The sequence below is a fragment of the Ambystoma mexicanum genome, chromosome 2q (genome assembly GCF_040938575.1).
Source record: "Ambystoma mexicanum isolate Mex_15411 chromosome 2q, UKY_AmexF1_1, whole genome shotgun sequence".
NCBI lineage: Eukaryota > Metazoa > Chordata > Amphibia > Caudata > Ambystomatidae > Ambystoma > Ambystoma mexicanum.
The window spans coordinates 239,399,479-239,417,933 of record NC_090924.1 but is presented as its reverse complement, the minus strand read 5'-3'; the positions used below and the strand labels follow the sequence as shown (position 1 = coordinate 239,417,933).

Sequence of the window (18,455 nt, the reverse complement as noted above, 5' to 3'; positions counted from 1 at the left end):
ACCCTCTGCTATCTGGATTCTGCTTCAAATACTCTGCTAAGACTATTCTTATGCATGTCACCAATTCTCTTACCACTACTCACCATTCTCACTTCTGCTCCATTTCCATCCTTCTAGGGCTTTGCATTGCATTCAACACTGTTACTCCTCCATCCGTCCTTCAAATGCTTTCCCTTCTTGGATACAAAAACACTGTACTCAGCTTGGTATCCTCCTATCTCTCTGGCCATACCTTCTTCATCTCACTGGACTCCAGCACCTTCTTCCAACACCCCTTTCCACAGGTGTTACTCAAGATTTAGTTCTGGTCAAACTAATGTCCTCCTCAGGGTTTAACTATCACTTCTTTGTCAATGATACTCAGGTCTTCCTTTCCTTCCCTTCCTTCACCCATGCAGTGTTTGCATGCATAACAAACTGCCTAATTTCCATTCTCCACTGCATGGCTCTTCGCTGCCTCAAAGATGGATGTCCACTTTCTCCCTGCCTCTTATGCCAACACCACCCTTCCCTCTTCCATCTTGTTCCCCTCTAACCTCCTTTACCCATCACCTTGGGCTTGCAACTTTGGGAGTTCACTTTGACAGTGACCTAAAACTTTTCCAGTTCATCGCGGCCATTACCATCATAGCCACGATCAGCCTCCTAAACATTTGAAAAATATGCCCTCGCCTCACGCACCACTCACCTGAGACGCTTGTCTCTACCCTTGGGCTCGGAAAAAGAGCACAACTGAATGAGCCTTCTCCTTGTTCTACCTCTCTACGAATATTTCCCCCACAACAAAGTTCTCAACTTTACGACACCCACCCTTTTCAACCTTCTCAGATCCTCCCCTACGTCTGCCTAGTGTCATCACACTAGATGACGCTCCATGTAAAATGTCTCTCTTTAAATTCCTGCTAATCATCTATAAATTAATTAATGGCTGCTCCTCGCTAAACTGCATCGTACTGTACACTCTCTCCCCAACTCTTCTCTCCTTGTCTTTTCATTAGCTATCAGTCCTCTGCATCCCTGTACCACCTCCTGTGCTCCTTTTCCACTCTTGCCCTACTCCACTGCAATACTTTACCTAGCCATCAATGCTATCGCCCCAAGCCTTTCCATGCTTGTATCCAAACTAACTGCCACGCCCACCTATTCTGCAGTGTGCCCTCAGCACTGCTGTATGTCATTTGTAAATATATAAATATATAAATATTGGCCTCAAGTTAATGTTAAAAATATTGTTACATCCTCCATTCCATGTCCCGGGTACATATTCCCACTCTTACCCTTTCACCACCCAGCATAGGTCACTCAACCAAACAATGCTTTTATGTAAAGGTACCATACCGTAGGACTGCCTCCACTCTGTTTTTTCCTACGTTGTGTTGTATGTCATTTCTGTTTGTAATGACACCTTTTCCTTCAATAAATACAAATAAAAAATGCCCCATGACTTTAAGCATCTTTTAGGACGGACTAATAGGTGTGGGAGATAACTTTATTGTTGTTTTTTAATTAAAGGATGGAACTTTGGTTTCCAACTCACCAACAAACGGCACTACTTTTAGAGGGTGTATTAACAGGTTTGCTAAAGTGACATCTCCTTCCAATAAAAAGGGCACATGATGAGATTCGATAATTATTGTGTGCAGCTGGCATCTAATAAAGGAGAGTTTGGTCTATTCTTTGAGGTTTGGTTTATACCATTCAGAGTTCAAAAGAACCTTGGCAGACAGCACTAACAGGAATGGACTGTAGATATGCACCACACATAGTATTGAACAGACTGGGATAGGATGAAGTTGTTTTCTTGTCCTGCAGGGCACATCATACACAGGGGCGATGATGAGAAGATTTTCTCGCGCACAAAGGCCACGGAGATAACTCAAAATAGAATTGATTTTAATATACAAAAGTGAACACTAGTTTTAGTTTTTTTCTATGATATATTCAACACAAATATGTATTTTTCACTTTTGTATGTTAAAATCAATTCTATTTTGAGATACTCTCTGTGACATTTGTGCACATAATAATTGTCATAAGTAATTATAAATGTATACAACCTAAGTGTTGTTAGTAGTGTGGGAATTTTCTTTGTTGATTTTAACATCCAGATTCAAAACCATCTAGAATCAAATCAAATCCTAGGTGTCCGACAATCAGGGTTCCGCCCTGGTCATGGTACTGAGTCGGCACTACTTGATCTGAAAAACCAAATGGATGACATTAGAGACAAGGGCAAACCGGCCTTGCCGCTCCTCCTAGACCGATCTGCAGCCTTTGTCTTGGTAGATCACAGTATCCTATGTCACCATATTACCTCTGCACTGCCTTCTCTCACGAAGCAGCAGCCTGGATCACTTCCTTCCTGTAAGGTCGAGTCATGAAGATATTCTGCGACCAAGCTTATGCAGTACCGGCTCCCATCAACTGCGGAGCACCCAAAGGCTCTTGTGTCTCTCCCACGCTGTATACCATTTGTACTATGCCTCTCTTTGACCTCCTAGATGCTATGGGCTTTATTTACACAATTCACCGGATGACACACAAATCCTCCTCCCACTATCAGGCAACTACACTCAAGACTCTGCCCTGTTAAACTCCACATACACCACCATCCAGGCATGTATGGCGACCACACAGCCTCTGCCTCAACGAAAAAAAGACGGAACTACTTCTAGTCGCACCACACTCAATCCTAAACAAACTGTACGCAGATTACACTGCCTTCAACATAGAGGGCATGATGAGCACAGTATCACCGGCTTTGAAGATCCTTGGGGTTTACTTAGATGCCACCCTCTCCCATCAAGTAAATGCCATATCCTCATCTGCAGCATACGCCACCAAACTACTCATCGCAGCCAGACGCTATCTATCTGAAGATAATTGTTTAACTATTGCACGAGCAGTGGTAGGAGCAAAATTGGATTACTGCAGCGTCCTTTTTGCCGGCATATCCTCCCTCAATATACACAAGCTCCAGACGATTCAAAATAATGCTTTACGAGCGGCATTAAACCTACCCAGGTATCACCATATATCTGAAGCCAGGAAAGCAGTACACTGGCTACCCATTCGGCAAAGAATCCTCTTCACAACGCTCACCATTACACACAGGTGCATATCAAAAGTGGCCCGCGCCATACCTAGCCCAAAAAATTGTTATCCAACAAATGGGCAGGCCTACTAGAACACCCTACACTGACGGACCGGTCCAACCAAAATTCAAGTGAACCACAGCAGGAGGCTCAAGTTTCCCCGTCCTTGCTGCAAAACAAAGGAATGCACTCCTGCAGCCCCTAAGAGCAGAAACATCTTACTGGGCCTTTCAAAAATCCCTAAAAACCCAGCTATTCACCTGAATCAGTTGGCTAGCACCCTGCCAGCACCAGGCAAATCAACAGCCTGGGCGTTGAAACTTGTACTTGTTCTCTGTAACCCATGAATGAACACCACCTTGATTGTACCTGCATGTTTACCCATTCATACCTACCACTGTCTTAACTTTCACTTATTCATATTTACCACTGTCTAATCCTGAACTAAGTACTTTCCCAGCCTACGGGCTCCATGCAACTGGATTGTAACGCCCCAAAGTCTGAGGGTTTGTGTGCGCTTTATAAATGCAATAAATAAATAAATAAATTAATTCTATGTTGAACATATTTAATACAGACTGCCATGTCAGGAAGACTTTAAGATTCCTGGGCGTCATCATCAAATGCTGTAGATGAACTTACATGGTAGCTGGTGCACATTCCAGCATGGAAAATGAGGGTCATTTTCAAAGAAACTTATGTTTTTGTGACTAAGTCGGATGCAGTCATCTAGGTGTTGGTGCTTGCTTTGGGGAAGGGTTGACTAAGGGAAGCTGTCCCCGAAAGAGAAGAAGTTGCATACAAGTTGTTTGACAATGTTAGTGGGATTGTATATTCTTAGGAATATGGTGAAGGATTGTGTGAATTATTGTGTTCTTCTAATAATGACCCATGTGTCTGTAGTGGTCTGTATATATGGTCTTGGCCCATCCAGTTTAAAGAACCTGTTGGGTCTCACTGTAGACCTTTGAAAATGCTTCCTGTACTTGCAGGTGTCTGTTCAATTTCAATTCTCAAAGAGTATCTTCCAGGGTAATCACACGGCTACCACCATGTTTTGGAATTTCCTGCCTTGGTTGTTGTTTCTTCCATCTTCTAATTGACATGGCTTTTGCTTTCTTTGTCCTTTTGTTGGCTTGATGCATACTTCATAATTCATCTGGGGATTCTGGGTCTACCCACCCAGAGGAATGGAGATATTTAGGAGCTGCATTGATTTTCCCAGCGCTGTTATGTCTCTATTTCACCTCTTAATGTCATAAACAGAAGCTTTATCCTGTGTTTTTTCATATCTCATTAGCACCCTTGGTGTGGGAGCCAGCCAATCAGGTGGAACAGAACGCGGGGAGAAACAGCTAATCTAAGTCTTCCAAGCCACCTGATGGCACGTTCCCCTGTCTGCTATCTTCCCCTGCGACCCTGTAGTCACTTTGTCCCCCAACTCCCAATACCCACTTACCTGGTTGCTTCAGTGGCGTGTGCCACCGCCGCAACTCCTGCAGCTTCTGTCACCGTTCCGTTCGGATGCCATGGAAAAGGAAGAGAAACTCTGTACGGAGCCACGCCTTCCTATTCCATGGTGGCCAACTTGGTATTGTATTTTCTTTCCGTGAACAGGACAAATACTTTCCTGCTAGCTCCGTCCCAGCCCATGGGACAGGTGCTAATAGTGTTAAGCACTGTTCCAATTGGCTGGAACGGGTGTTTACATTACAGGGCCCGAGTTAAACGGCCTTGCTTCGCTCAGGCCTCTTGTACTTCAATGAAAAGTCTGTCTTTGTAGCAAGGATATTTTCTCAGTCTGGGCAGGCAGATCAGCTATATGGTCTGCAATTTTAATGCTAGCCAACCTACTTAAGTAAATTGCTTGTCTAGCTGGCCCAGGACAGTGCACATGTGTTCTGTGATCTTGTTGCTCCCCTGACTGATTTAAGGTCAGTGCTCACTTACAACTTGAATTAATACATACTCATAGCATGTCACCCTATTATTCTAAAGGGATTGAAATGAAGATTCAATGAGCAGGTGCTAAAACCAGCTCCTGGTTGTCAGGCATCACCCATTAGGCAGGCGCTACTGCAGGGGAACCAGGAGCGAGAATTCAGCACACCGGGAATGTAACTTCCACATGTGATGCACATTTTAACTTTTTGCCCATTATGTTTAATGTGTACTATATGTGTTTGAATAATTTTTTATTAACATTCTCAAATACTCGAAGTTAATGTCACATATGCATATTTGTAAGGTACCAGTTATCCTGGGAAGCCCAAAGTTGCTTCTTGTAGCTTTTGGTTTCAAGCTAACCAGGCTCTCCTAGGCTAGAAGCAGGAGCTAAATAGCTCCCAGCAATTGCAATTTCGAACCCTGTCAACTCAACATAGGCATTGTTCTTCGACCTTCACTGACAATGGTCCCTGATTTCAGCATAAGGAATTACGATGCAGGTAATTTCTTTCACTGCAAAAGGGAATTAAAGCATTTTGAATTCTAGTTTTAACCCATTATTGAAGTGCTCATTAAGTTATTCACATTCCCTTTTCTCATCGACATATGATCTCTCCAAAAATAGGCAATCAGCCTCTGGGAGACTGTATGGGAAACACACCGAATGTGGATACTGGTGCCCTCTTTCCCTGAAAAAGCACTCTGTTTGCTATTAGCAATGATACCACGGAGAAGGACTCTCCCTTGTCTGGGCCTCACTCTCTTTCGGAATTCATTTCAGCGGACTGCTGAGGCCCTCTCCACTGCTCCGCCACCACGTGGCACGAGATCACCAAGTGCCAGGGTGGTGGAGCCGCCGTGGATCGAGGGCCAGCGTTGTCCCATTACTGCACTACAGAGCACCCACTCTACTAAGGTGGCTACTAAGGAAGGACTTGATCTCTTCCGGCTGGCTCGCCCCCTTTTCTATCTGCTATCCTTGTCAAGTATGCTCACTACTGTGACGTCGCAGGTATGGATGACGCATGCGCGAGCCTCGTTCGAGATCGCGCATTTGCATTCTGAATAAAGAACGTCCGTGCGGCAGTTGCCGCCGGGACTCAGGAAGACACACACGTATGTCCCGAGTCTCCTTGTGTGAATGCGCGCGTGTGACAGTACAGGGCGGCCCGAGGCACGGGCTTGCCTACCACATCTGGCGATGAGGCAAAACGCGAACGGAGGGAATTTTGACACGGTACAACGTGTCAATCATCATAATTTTCCCCGTTGTGTTTCCCGAATCCAACGCGAGCAACGGCGATGAGCTTGTCTGCAATGCGTGAGGCAGTAGCGGCCTGGAAAGGTGCTCGTGCGCCGCCCACGTACTAAGAAACAGCACTACACCAATTTTTGGAACCCCTGCAGTCTTTTGCCACTGAAGAGGACTGCAAAACAACCTGTGACCACAGGATTGGTAGTGTCAGGATGGACACCTAAGCACAGAGTGCAACCAGACACCAGAGCTCTGGCACCACACAGCACCACCACTGACCAGTTTGATCATGTATGTCAACCATCTGTCCAAGTCAGGTTTGCGACCTCTGACCCGGTTGGGAGGTGACTGTGCGACCTGTGAAGATGACGGATAGCGACGGAGAAGCAACAGCAGCACAGACGGTAGTGCGTAGACAACAGGGTGCACTGCTACCCATGCAAGAATTTGACACTTCGGGTCCTCCCTCAAAGTTGGGCCCAAAATGGTTGTTGTGGATAAAAAAATTGGACATGTATTTCACAGCGACTGGAGAAACGAATGACGACGCCAAAAGGACGACTCTGCTCTATTCAGCAGGAATGGACGTTCTTCGCATTTACAAGTCCCTAAACTTGCAAGTGGTAACTTATGATGCTGTCAAAACTGCCCTTAAGAACTATTTTATTCCTTTGTCTAATGTAGACTTTGACAGATTTCTCTTCTGCAGCGAAAAACAGCAGGAAGAGGAATCACTTGACCAATTCTGCGCTCGTCTGCGGCAGATGGCTGCAACCTGTAGATGGGACAATGAAGATGTCATGGTCCGGAATCAAGTGATCCAAGGATGCAGCTCGGGCAAGCTACGCAGACAAGTTTTGCGAGAGCCAGGTTGGACTTTAGTCCAGATCCTAGACAGCAGAAGAATATATGAGCTGGCTGAGTCAAGAGGGGCAAAGATGGACACAGCGGTGCGCCCCGGCAAGCCCAAAGAGGCGTTTACAGTAGGGAAGCAGATGTCGTCGAAGGCTCGGTGGAACCAGAAACGCCAGGAAGCGGCTCCGGCGCAAGGTTCTGCATCCATTTGCCAGTACTGTGGATACGACCTACCACACTCCGATGACTGTCCCACCAAATCGAGGTCCTGTGGCAGGTGCAATGGCCCCGGACATTATGCCAGGATGTGTCGAGCTCCTACGCCGATTGCTATACAAAGGGGACCGGCAAAGACGATGGAGGCGGTTCAATGAGGCAACGGAGCATTGCGACGTTGGAACAAGATGTGCAACGTCTCAACATTGTGGAGGAAGAAGAGGAGGAAGATGACGTGTTCTTCATTTCGAATATAGCAACAGGGGCGAAGAAAAAGAGTCAGCCCAAGTGTGTTGTAGACATTTAAGGTGTACCAACACAAGTACTGATAGACACGGGGATCTCTGTTTGTGTGCTTGCCACGGAACACTACGAATCGATCCCGGGACCACCACCATTGGACGCATCCACGGCGAAGATCTTCACTTTTGGCGGAGACACTCCATTTCCAGTTCAAGGGGTGTTTGTGGCACCTGTTTCAAAGGGGGCTAAGACCATCAAAGCCAGATTTTTCGTCACCAACGTCAGCCCACACTCCCTGCTCAGCTGTGCGGCGTCGGAAGCGTTGGACCTTGTACATTTTGCTTTTGAAGTTTATCAGGTAGACATCGAGCGACTGCTGGCCAAGTTCTCTGGCATTTTTCAAGGAGTGGGCAAGTTGAAGGCTCCCCCAGTGCGATTGCACATCGACGACTCCATTCGGCCCACGGCCCTTAAATATCAAAGGATCCCGTTCCATCTCAGGGAACAGGTGGAGAAGGAACTTCAACTGCTAGTCCAAATGGACATCATCGAAAGGGTGGAAGGACCAACACCCTGGGTCTCGCCCATAGTGGTAGCCCCCAAGCCAAAACAACCGGGAGCGGTACGCATCTGCGTGGACATGCACCTCCTGAATGCTGCTATTAAACGAGAGAGACACATTACACCGACCCTCGACGACATTATAGGAGAATTACAAGGGGCCAGAGTATTCTCAAAATTGGATCTGAGGTCGGGCTACCACCAGCTTGAGCTCCACCCAGATTCAAGATACGTTACAACTTTTACGACGCATGAGGGCCTCTATCAGTTTAAGCGCCTGAGCTTTGGCATCTCATCTGCGGCAGAGGTATTCCAAAATGCCATCAGGGGAGCACTGGCAGGACTAAAAGGCGTACTAAATATGAGTGATGGCATTTTGGGTTTTGCTGAATCCGAGGCAGAACACATGAAAAGACTGGAACACACTCCAAGGCGTCTGAATGAGGTGGGGCTTACTCTACACCGCGAGAAGTGTGAATTCTTCAAAGACAAAATTGGTTTCTTTGGCTTCATCTTTCAGGCCCGCGGCGTATCATCCGATCCCGAAATGGTGAGAGACATCTGTGAGGCCGTAGCACCCCAATCCCCCACCGTGGTACGTAGCTTCCTGGAGATGGTGAATTACTGTGGGTGTTTCATCAAAGGACTGGCATCCCTGTCTGAACCCCTCAGGGCACTAACTAAGAATGAGGCCATCTGGGTGTGGGACAGGAAAGAGGAGGAGGCGTTTCAGGAAATCAAAAATGCCCTGTCTGATCGAGATACCATGGCGTACTTCGACCCCAACGCAGAATCTCAGATTGTCGTCGACGCTAGCCCAGTGGGACTGGGGCCTGTCCTTATGCAAGCGGACAACAGAGGTGACATGCGCCCCATTGCGTACGCGAGCAAGGCTCTCACGGACACGGAAAGGCGCTACCCGCAAATAGAAAGGGAAGCGTTAGAGATCCTTTGGGGCTGCCGCCATTTTCGTCTATACATCTTGGGCAAACCGGTCGTGACTGACCACAAGCCACTCCTGCCCATCCTAGCGGGAGCATCATCTAAACCATCTCCCAGAATAGAGCGATGGATGCTGGCTCTCATGGAGTACGGGGTCAAGCTGGTATACAGACCCGGGACCAATAATCCGGCAGATTATCTGTCTCGCCACCCGAACTATGAGAGAGCAGGTCATCCCAATGAGGTGTTCGACTGTCAAGGGTTAGTGTGTCACGTGGTAGAGAGTGCGATGCTGGTAGCTCTGTCCAGGATCACTGTAGCGACCGAGTCGTCCAAAGATGAAGTATTCCAAATCATCAAAACAGCAGTGAGAAGTGGTGATTGGAAAGAGGTACTTCAGAACAATTCCAGACGGCATGCGGGAGCACAGAAGGATCTTCAGGCGCTCTGGAAGGTGAGGGACGAACTTTCGATATCGGACGATGGCCTACTGCTGAGGGGAAGGCAGATTGTTGTTCCACGAGCCCTGAGGAATCGTGTCCTAGAACTGGCACATGTAGGGCATCAAGAGGTCACCAAGACAAAGGCGAGGCTCAGACCTAAGGTATGGTTCCCGGATCTAGAAAGCCTGGTGGAACTATATGTGAAAAGGTGCCTACCGTGCCAAGTGACGAGTCCGGCTGAGAGGGCCCCGCCCATCAGCTCTATGGAACGGAGCGAGAAACCCTGGGGAACTGTCCATGTTGACTTCGGGTCTACGAGGAGGGGCCGGTATTTCTTGGCGGTGATCGACCAATGGTCAAGATACCCGGAGGTGGAGGTAGTTGAATCCACAGCAACCGACCACACCACCAGGGCATTTGACAGAATGTTTGCAGCGCATGGTTTTCCCGAAATTCTGTGTTCAGACAATGGGCCCCCATTTACGGGCAGCCAGTTTGCTCAATATTTGAGAGAGAGAGGCATCCAACACCGGAAGGTTTCACCCCTCTGGCCTCGGGCCAGTGGGGAAGCGGAAAGACTAATGCAGACTTTAAATAAGGCGTTGAGAATATCGGCAAGTGGAGGGGAAGATCTACAGCAGAAATTGGTGGAATTCCTGAGAGAATACAGGACCACGCCCCACCAGTCGACGGGGGTCGCCCCTGCCAAAGCGTTATTCGGGCGCTGCCCACGGGGGCTGATACCCGAGACAGAAGGCAGGGAACCCGGGATCTTTGACAATGATAAGGTCCGGGAAGATCAAGCTGCACGCAACATAAAGGAGAGTGCGAGAAGGGGCCTACAAAATAAAGAGGTGGCCTTAGGTGACTCAGTGGTGGTCAGGAATCGCAGACTGGAAGGAAAGCTGTCACTACCCTATGAACCCCAACCGTGGACCGTTACTCATGTGAAGGGAACGATGGTCACTACCGCTAATGAACGAGGAACTGTCACCCGCAACCGATCGTTTTTTAAGAAACTGGACAGTTCACCCGAGGATGTCGACCCTGACGAGGGAACATCATCAGGAGCAGTCAACGACGGTCCCGCAGAGTATGCCCCGTGGAGCGTCTTGCCATCCGCAGAGGGCCCCGGTGCGACACCCCAAAATGTACCTCGATATCCAGTGCGAGGAGACCGAAGACTGACTACTAGCCTCAAGGACTACGTCCTGGACTCAGGAGACTGAGCCTATGTTCGAGTCAGGTCTGCAACTCACTGTGTTCGGTTTATTAAGTTTTTGCTGTTGCATTTAAAATGTTGTTTTGTTTTTGATTAAAGAAAAAAAGGGATGTGACGTCGCAGGTACGGACGACGCATGCGTGAGCCTCGTTCCAGATTGCGCATGCGCGTTCTGAATAAAGAACATCTGTGCGGCAGTTGCCGGCGGGACTCCAGAAGACACACACGTATGTCCCGAGTCTCCTTGTGTGAATGTGCATGTGTGACAGTACGGGTTGGCCCGAGGCACGGGCTCGCCCACCACAACTACTACAGCACTACTGTTATCAGATCACCCTGCATCCGGACCATTGATCATTGCAGCACAAGGTGCTAACTTTACTTTGACTATCACAGTTCTTGTGCTCCTGGCCTCCTGCTGATACACTGCCTATATCTTGCTCAGTGAGGCTGGGCCACCAGTCATGTCCTCTGACCTCCGTCTTTGGACTTGTTCACTGTATACCTGCCTATTGTTCCCACACTACTCTCCCTCTTGCTCACCCAGCTCAGTGTTGCCTTCCTTGTTGCTGCATAATTGATTTAACCCCACTTCCTGTGCGTGAGACTTTCCGTCTTTGCACACTTCATGATGTGCTGGGAGCTCCTGAATCCTTTCCTCCAGTATTCTCTTGACACTCGTACTTCTCATGCCTCATTCTGCGTAGCTTGCTTTATGGCGGCTGCTTCCCTCCTCCTTTAGCCCTCACTTTGCCCTATGTTCTTATATTGTAACCCTCACCTTCTGGTTTTTCATTGTCTTTTTATGTTCTGTTGTTTCCTATTTTGAGGCGAGGCTTTTCCAGGCTGCAGTCACTTACCTGCTTAGTCCTAATTGTTTGTCACCATAACTCATATAGCTCCTCATTCCATGAGGCTAGGCTGTTCCAGTCTGCACTAACTTACCTGATTAGTCCTAATTGTTTTTTGCAAGCCTGATGTAGCCCCTCATTCCATGATGTGAGGCTTTTCCAGTCTGCACTCACTCTTACATGATTGTCACAATATACATTTTGGGTTACTAATGCAATCTGCTGAATTGTCCTTGCACTTTTAACTGTTTTTGCCTCTATTGTACCTTTCATCTTTCCCCTCCTCCACTTCCTTTCCTCCCCCGTCTCGCACTTTTTCATGTTCAGCACATTCCAAATCATCTTATGACCTACTCAGAATGTTTTGTTTCTCTTCCTCCCTTCTACCCCCTTCACCCCTCTTCCGCTCCCCTGCTCTAATGCTTTAATGCTTACACATTCAGAATTTTGCAAGACCTTTTAAGAACATTTTGTTTTTATTTAGTACCATGATTCCTCTTTCCTATCCCTCTCCTTATTGTCTTGATGTGCTGCAAAACTCAATTTCTGCTGTATTGTATGCATTACAAATAACCAATAAATAAATAGGAAGGTGGTATTAACAGGATTATAAATCTTGCCTTGCAAAATTGACAGCGTATGTGAAATGTGTTGGCATCTCATTACAACAAAAGGACTATTTTTTTGCTTATGGCCATCAAAATTGCATGGCTACACCAGATGTACAAAAGAATGTTTCGAGGGGATTGTGTCCTCCGACATATTCCACATCTATGACAGTAATCACCACAGCTGTGCTGCCTCGGAATTTTTTTTCACCGTAGGTGTCCTGCGTCGATGACGTCGATACGCTGTCCTCGAGGGCCTCCGTCGAGGTTGACGTCACCGGATATTATATATAGGACGCACGGCACCCATAGCCTAAGTTCCGTTTTTTTCCGCGAACGTGTTCGCCTCGGAATCTCGGCGCGCTACGATTCTTCTGATTCGTTTGTGTATTTGGTATATTTCGTTAGTGAACATGTTTTCCTCTTCTTCGAACCCGAAGTCCGTCTTCAAGAAGTGTCGGGACTGCAGTGCTAAAATGTCCATTACAGACCCGCATGATGTCTGTCTCTGATACTTGAGAGCCACGCCACTGATGACTCCGATGACTGCCAGTCCCTGACCTCGAAGGCCTTGCGGTAGGTAAAGTTTCCAAACCCCATAAGTTGAAATCCGCTGGGCTTTCGACCGACGATTCGAGGGGCGACTCTCTGCGTTGGCGTAAGTCCAGGGGGTCTCGGTCGCGCAGTGGTTCCCAACATTCCTCTGCCTCTTCTAGGCATTTGTGGAAGTGCCGTCACCGGTCGCCGTCCTCGTCCGAGTACTCCGCCAGACGGCGGGTTGCTTGTCCCAACAAGCATTCATCTCCAGCGGAATGCGACACATTTCGCAAGGAGATGATGGCGATTTTCGAATCACAAGGCTCCGTTCCATCCGCGCCTTCGAGAGAAGCCGGTTAGGAATGTGCTAGGGCCACTGCTCGCATGCCTTTGGGCTCGGGCGGTCGGCGCGATCGTCGGGAGCCGTCGAGGTCCCGATTGGTAAAGGTAGATCACTCTAGCCATGCCCGCTCCAGCTCCCGGTCCTCGATGCCCTCGAGACAGTTGGAGCCTGAGGGGTCTTCTAAGAAGATATCGACGCCCTTGGCGCCATATCCGTCGAGGGACTCTTGAGGGTCCGTCTCCGAGGAAGTCTTCGACGCCATCGGCGCCGAGGCCGTCGAAGGACACGCTCGAGGCTCCGGCCTGGAAGCCGTTGTCGAAGTTGTCGACGCCTTGCTCGACGTCGACGCCGATTCCATCGGCGCCCTCAGCGCCTTTTGAGGAGGATTTACCAGAGGTGTCCCGGAGGACGGTGGAAATTCTGAGGAAGGCAGTAAGATCTGTTTTTGTGCCTTTTACTGCTCCCCCATCCAGATCTGATCTATTCCAACCTTTGGATTACTTTCTGAGGTGGATGAAGGGTCTCATGTGGAGGGGTTTGTACACCTCGCCGGAGGTTGAGTTTGTCAGGACTGAGCCTGGTACCCATGCTGAGTCCTCGTTCAGGCATCTCATGTCGAGGGTCACTGAGTATTTGGGGTGGTCTGCTCCACCTGTGGATTTTCTGCAGGATGACCTGACAGACATATTGGACCAGGGTCCACCCACTGACCCGGTGCTGCCATTTCATATGGCCTTACAAAGAAGGGTGGCGGCGGCTTGGACTACACCGGAGAGTCTCCTGGCAATGAATAAGTCGCTACCAAAAAAATACCGTCCAGCTAATGGTGACCCCGGCTACTTGTCTACGCACCACACTCCGGAGAGTTTGGTGGTGCAGGCGGCTACGGCCCCAGCAAAGCAGGCTGTGTACCCTACCATCCATCCGGGTAGGGACGACAAGCGATTTGACGGTTGGGCGAAGAAAGTGTTTTCATCTGGGGGTATGGCTTTAAAGGCAGCCAACTCCGTTTGTGCCTTAGCAAGATTCACTCACACTCTGTGGAATTGTGTTTCTTTGGCGGCTGAACATATTCCCGAAGGGGAGGAACAGGATGGTTTTCGTGCCCTTGTTCAGGATGGCAAGGATGCCATGTGTGAATCCGTTCAGTCGGGTCTGGACATGGCAGACTGTGTCAGCCGGTCCATGGCGGCGAGCACCGTGATGCGCAGGTTTGCGTGGTTGCAGAAGGAGTTTGCTCCTGATGTACAGTCCCGGCTTCTCAACATGCCCTTTGATGGTGACCATCTTTTTGGCAGCAAGGCTGACGAGAGCCTTGAGAAGTTGCAGACCTCAAAGCTACAGCGAAGTCGTTGAGCGCTGCAGTACGTCAACCTCCACCTTTTCGTCCTAGCGGACAGCAACGGAGGGGAGGTTCCTTTCAATACTACTCTTCCTTTGGTATATCGAGGGGAGCTGCCAGTCAAAGGGGCCAACATAGGAGTACCAGAGGTGGAAAAGAAGGTACTCGAGGTGCCAAAGCAGCTCGGGCAGTTGCCTCTTTGCCCTCAGGCACTGCCGCAGCCGCTTCAGCTCAGTCATGAGGCCATGTCCCATGGTTCGCCAGTTGGGGGAAGGCTGGCGCAGCATCTTGTAGAATGGCGTGCCATTACTTCAGATGTTTGGGTTCTGAAGATCATAGTCCACGGCTACTGTCTTCCTTTCCGGCAGAGGCCTCACGACAATTCACCGGGGAAGCTCTGTTTGAAGAGTCCGGATCAGCTCCTTGCGCAGGAAATCAAATCCCTGCTGGAGAAAGGCGCCATAGAACTGGTGCCTGTAGCGGAAAGGAACAAGGGATGGTATTCCCCTTATTTTTGGATCCCAAAAAAGGACGGGGGATTGAGACCCATCATGGACTTGCGTGGTTTGAACAAGCTCCTCAGGAAGGACAAGTTCAAGATGGTTACTCTCTCTCAAGTCCTCCAGGCCCTTCAACGTCAGGACTGGTTGGTGTCTCTCGATCTCAAGGATGCTTACTTTCATGTGCCGATTCATCCCAAGCACAAGAAGTACCTGAGGTTTGCGGTTGGTGACTCGCATTTTCAGTTTTGGGTCCTGCCGTTTGGATTGACCTCCGCCCCGAGGGTCTTCACCAAGCTAATGGTGGTGGTGGCAGCGTATCTCAGGAAAGGGGGGATTCACACCTACCCCTACCTGGACAATTGGTTGACCAGGGGGCGTTCTCCCGAGCAAGTCCTGGATCATCTGTTCATCACCTGCCACTCCCTTCACAGGTTGTGCTTCTCCCTCAACTTAAAGAAGTCCCACTTGACACCTACCCAGCGGCTCCAGTACATCGGAGCAGTGCTTGACACATCCCTGGGGCAGTGTTCGCCTCCCCAGGTGAGGGCTCATCACATTCTGCAGATGGTGGATAAGTTTCAACATGCCCAGAGTCTCCCGGCGTTCGAGTTCTTGAGGTTGCTCGGCCTCATGGCATCCTGCAATTTACTGGTGCCAGAGACCAGGCTGCGAATGAGATCTCTGCAGTGGGCTCTCAAGATGGAGTGGTTGCAGTCCTCTGTCAGGATGTCAGATCCCGTTCACGTGCTGCCCTCGGTCGCCCTGGATCTTCTGTGGTGGGCCATCAAAGGCAATCTGATGCGGGGTGCACCATTTTGGCTACCCTGGCCGGACGTGACGATCGTGACGGACGCATCCCTCACGGGATGGGGAGCTCATGCCAACGAGTTGGCAGTCAGCGGTCGTTGGTCTCCGTTGGAGTCCAGACTCCATATCAATCTGTTGGAGCTGAGGACCGTCAGGCTAGCCCTGCTTTTCTGCTGACTGTGCGGGGGAAGAATGTCCTGATTCTGATGGACATTACAATGGACATGCACTAACTCAACAAAAAGGGGGGGCAGGATCACTCCCTCTGTGTAGAGAGGCGATGCAGCTCTGGTTCTGGACCATCCAGCAGGAAATTTCGATCTCAGCAGTTCATCTGGCCGGAGACGAAAACGAGGCGGCGGACGCCCTGAGCAGGCAGAGCACGGTCTCTCACAAGTGGGAGCTGGCTCAGGAAGTTCTTTTGGAGATCTTCGCCATTTGGGGAACCCCACAAGTGGATCTCTTTGCCACCAGTGTCAAGCGGAAGTGCGAAAGATTCTGCTTGCAGGAATTTCCTCCCAGAGGAGCCTTAGGGGACGCGTTCATAGTGGAGTGGTCCTTCCCAAAGCTGTACGCGTTTCCTTCAGTCCCCGTCATTCCACAAGTGGTGCGGAGGTTACGGAGGTTCGGTTCCCGAATGATCCTCATTGCTCCAGCATGGGTCAGGAGAGAGTGGTACCCGGACCTTCTCAACATGTCCATCTGCCCTCCACGCCGTCTTCTCTATTGAGACGATCTGCTCTCACGGGAGGGGGGTCGGGTTCTCCATCCAGAGGTCAAGTCTCTCAGCCTTCATGCTTGGTATCTGAAAGGCTGAGGTATAAGGATTGGGACCTCCCTGAAGACGTGATGGAGGTGTTGCTTTTGGCCAGAAGGCCCGCAGCAAAGTCCCTGTACCGTTGCCATTGGAGAAAGTTCTGCGACTGGTGCAGGGTAAAGAATGTGGATCCTTTTTCATGTGCCATTCCTGTGGTTCTGTCTTTTTCGCTTTCTTTAGCCCACAAGGGCCTGCAAGCGGGTACCATTAAGTGTTACCTGGCCGCGCTGTCCATATTTAAGCGCTCGTCTGAGAAGTGTTATTATTTTAAGATTCCTTTGATTTCTCAGTTTCTTAAAGGGCTTACTAATGTGTTTCCACCATCACTTTTCCAGGTGCCTGGTTGGGATTTGAACTTAGTTCTAAAATTCCTGATGGGAGCTCCATTTGAGCCCTTACATTCTTGTCCATTGAGACTGTTGTCATTTAAGACTGTATTTTTAGTTGCGGTTACTTCCGCTCGCAGAGTAAGTGAGTTGCAGGCACAATCCGCCAAGCCACCTTTCACGGTGTTTCATAAGGACAGGGTGGTCCTTAGAGTTCGTCCTTCTTTTCTTCTGAAGGTTGTGTCGGAATTTCATTTGAGCCAGAAGGTAATTCTTCTGGCGTTCTATCCTCCTCCACATACTGGTAAGGAAGAGGAGAGGCTCCATAGTTTGGATCCTAGGGAGAGCTTTAAGTTTCTACATTTCACGCATGTCCAGGGTCAGAGTGGACGACCAGCTCTTTGTTGGATACGCTGGAAGGCGTTTGGGTCAAGCTGTTTCTAAACAGACCTTGTCCAGATGGATTATCTTGACAATCTCTGAATGTTACCGTTTGGTGGGTAAGGACCCTCCGGTAGGCTTACGGGCCCATTCTACTAGGGGTGTGGCTGCCTCTACTGCTCTGCAGAGGGGTGTTCCTATTTGCAACATTTGTGAAGCAGCCACATGGGCCTCTGTCCATACTTTTGTAAAACACTGCTCCCTGGATTCCGTCCATGGGCAAGATTTGGCCTTTGGCAAGGCGGTCCTCTATTCTGCAATTTGATTGGGCATTCTAAAATTCGAAATTCTTTTCCCACCTCCATACGTTGGTACTGCTTTGGGAGTCTGTCATAGGTGTGGAATACATCGGAGGGCACAATCCCCTCGAAGAACAAGTTACTTTCTTACCTGGTAACGTTCTTTTGATGGGATGTTCCTCCGACTTGTTCTTCTCAATGCATTGGTGCAGATAAACCTGCCGAGCATGCTGCTTCAACGTAGCTACAGTCGATGGGTGGAGTGTGATCTACTCCTTCCAAAAATGTCCTGCTACTTCTGCTTGCCGTTAGCATTGTGTTTGGGGATTGGTTATAGTGTGTGAGAGTCCAGCATCTTGATTGTTTTCCCAGACACTGGTCTATCTTCCTACCACTGATTCACCAGTCTTTACAGTGTTTTTTAAACAACATTAATTGGAATAAAGGAAACAAATATCGATTATCTAAGAGTTGACCTTGATAGAACATTGGTGTGCTCCATGGAGAACAAGCTGGTGTGTTTGGCCAACTGTTACCTTTCCTCATCAGACAATGCACTAAAAAAGGCCAGCTCAGCACATGAATTAGGCACATGGCATACACTGCCAAATGATTGCTTGGACATAATATGATATTTTGCTTCATTCGTATGTCAATCTGGCCCGATTGACATCCAAAGTGCACTCACAACATCTCATCAGTCGTATTATTGGGATAATGGGACTACTCATTGCTTTAAGTTCCTTGGAAAGCTAAGTGGTTTGGATGAGAGTGCAACATTGTTAGCCCGTCGGTCAGATTTGCTCAGCCATTACACAATTCTGCTTTAAAAGAGACAAAACATCACCTTCTTACACATTTG

General features: G+C 48.9%; 1 protein-coding gene across 1 annotated transcript in view; it reads right to left on the bottom strand.

Annotated features, from left to right (window-relative positions):
- The window catches only part of BAIAP3 (BAI1 associated protein 3), a 2,154,334-nt gene that overhangs the window by 222,721 nt on the left and 1,913,158 nt on the right, over positions 1-18,455 (bottom strand). The window lies entirely within an intron of this gene.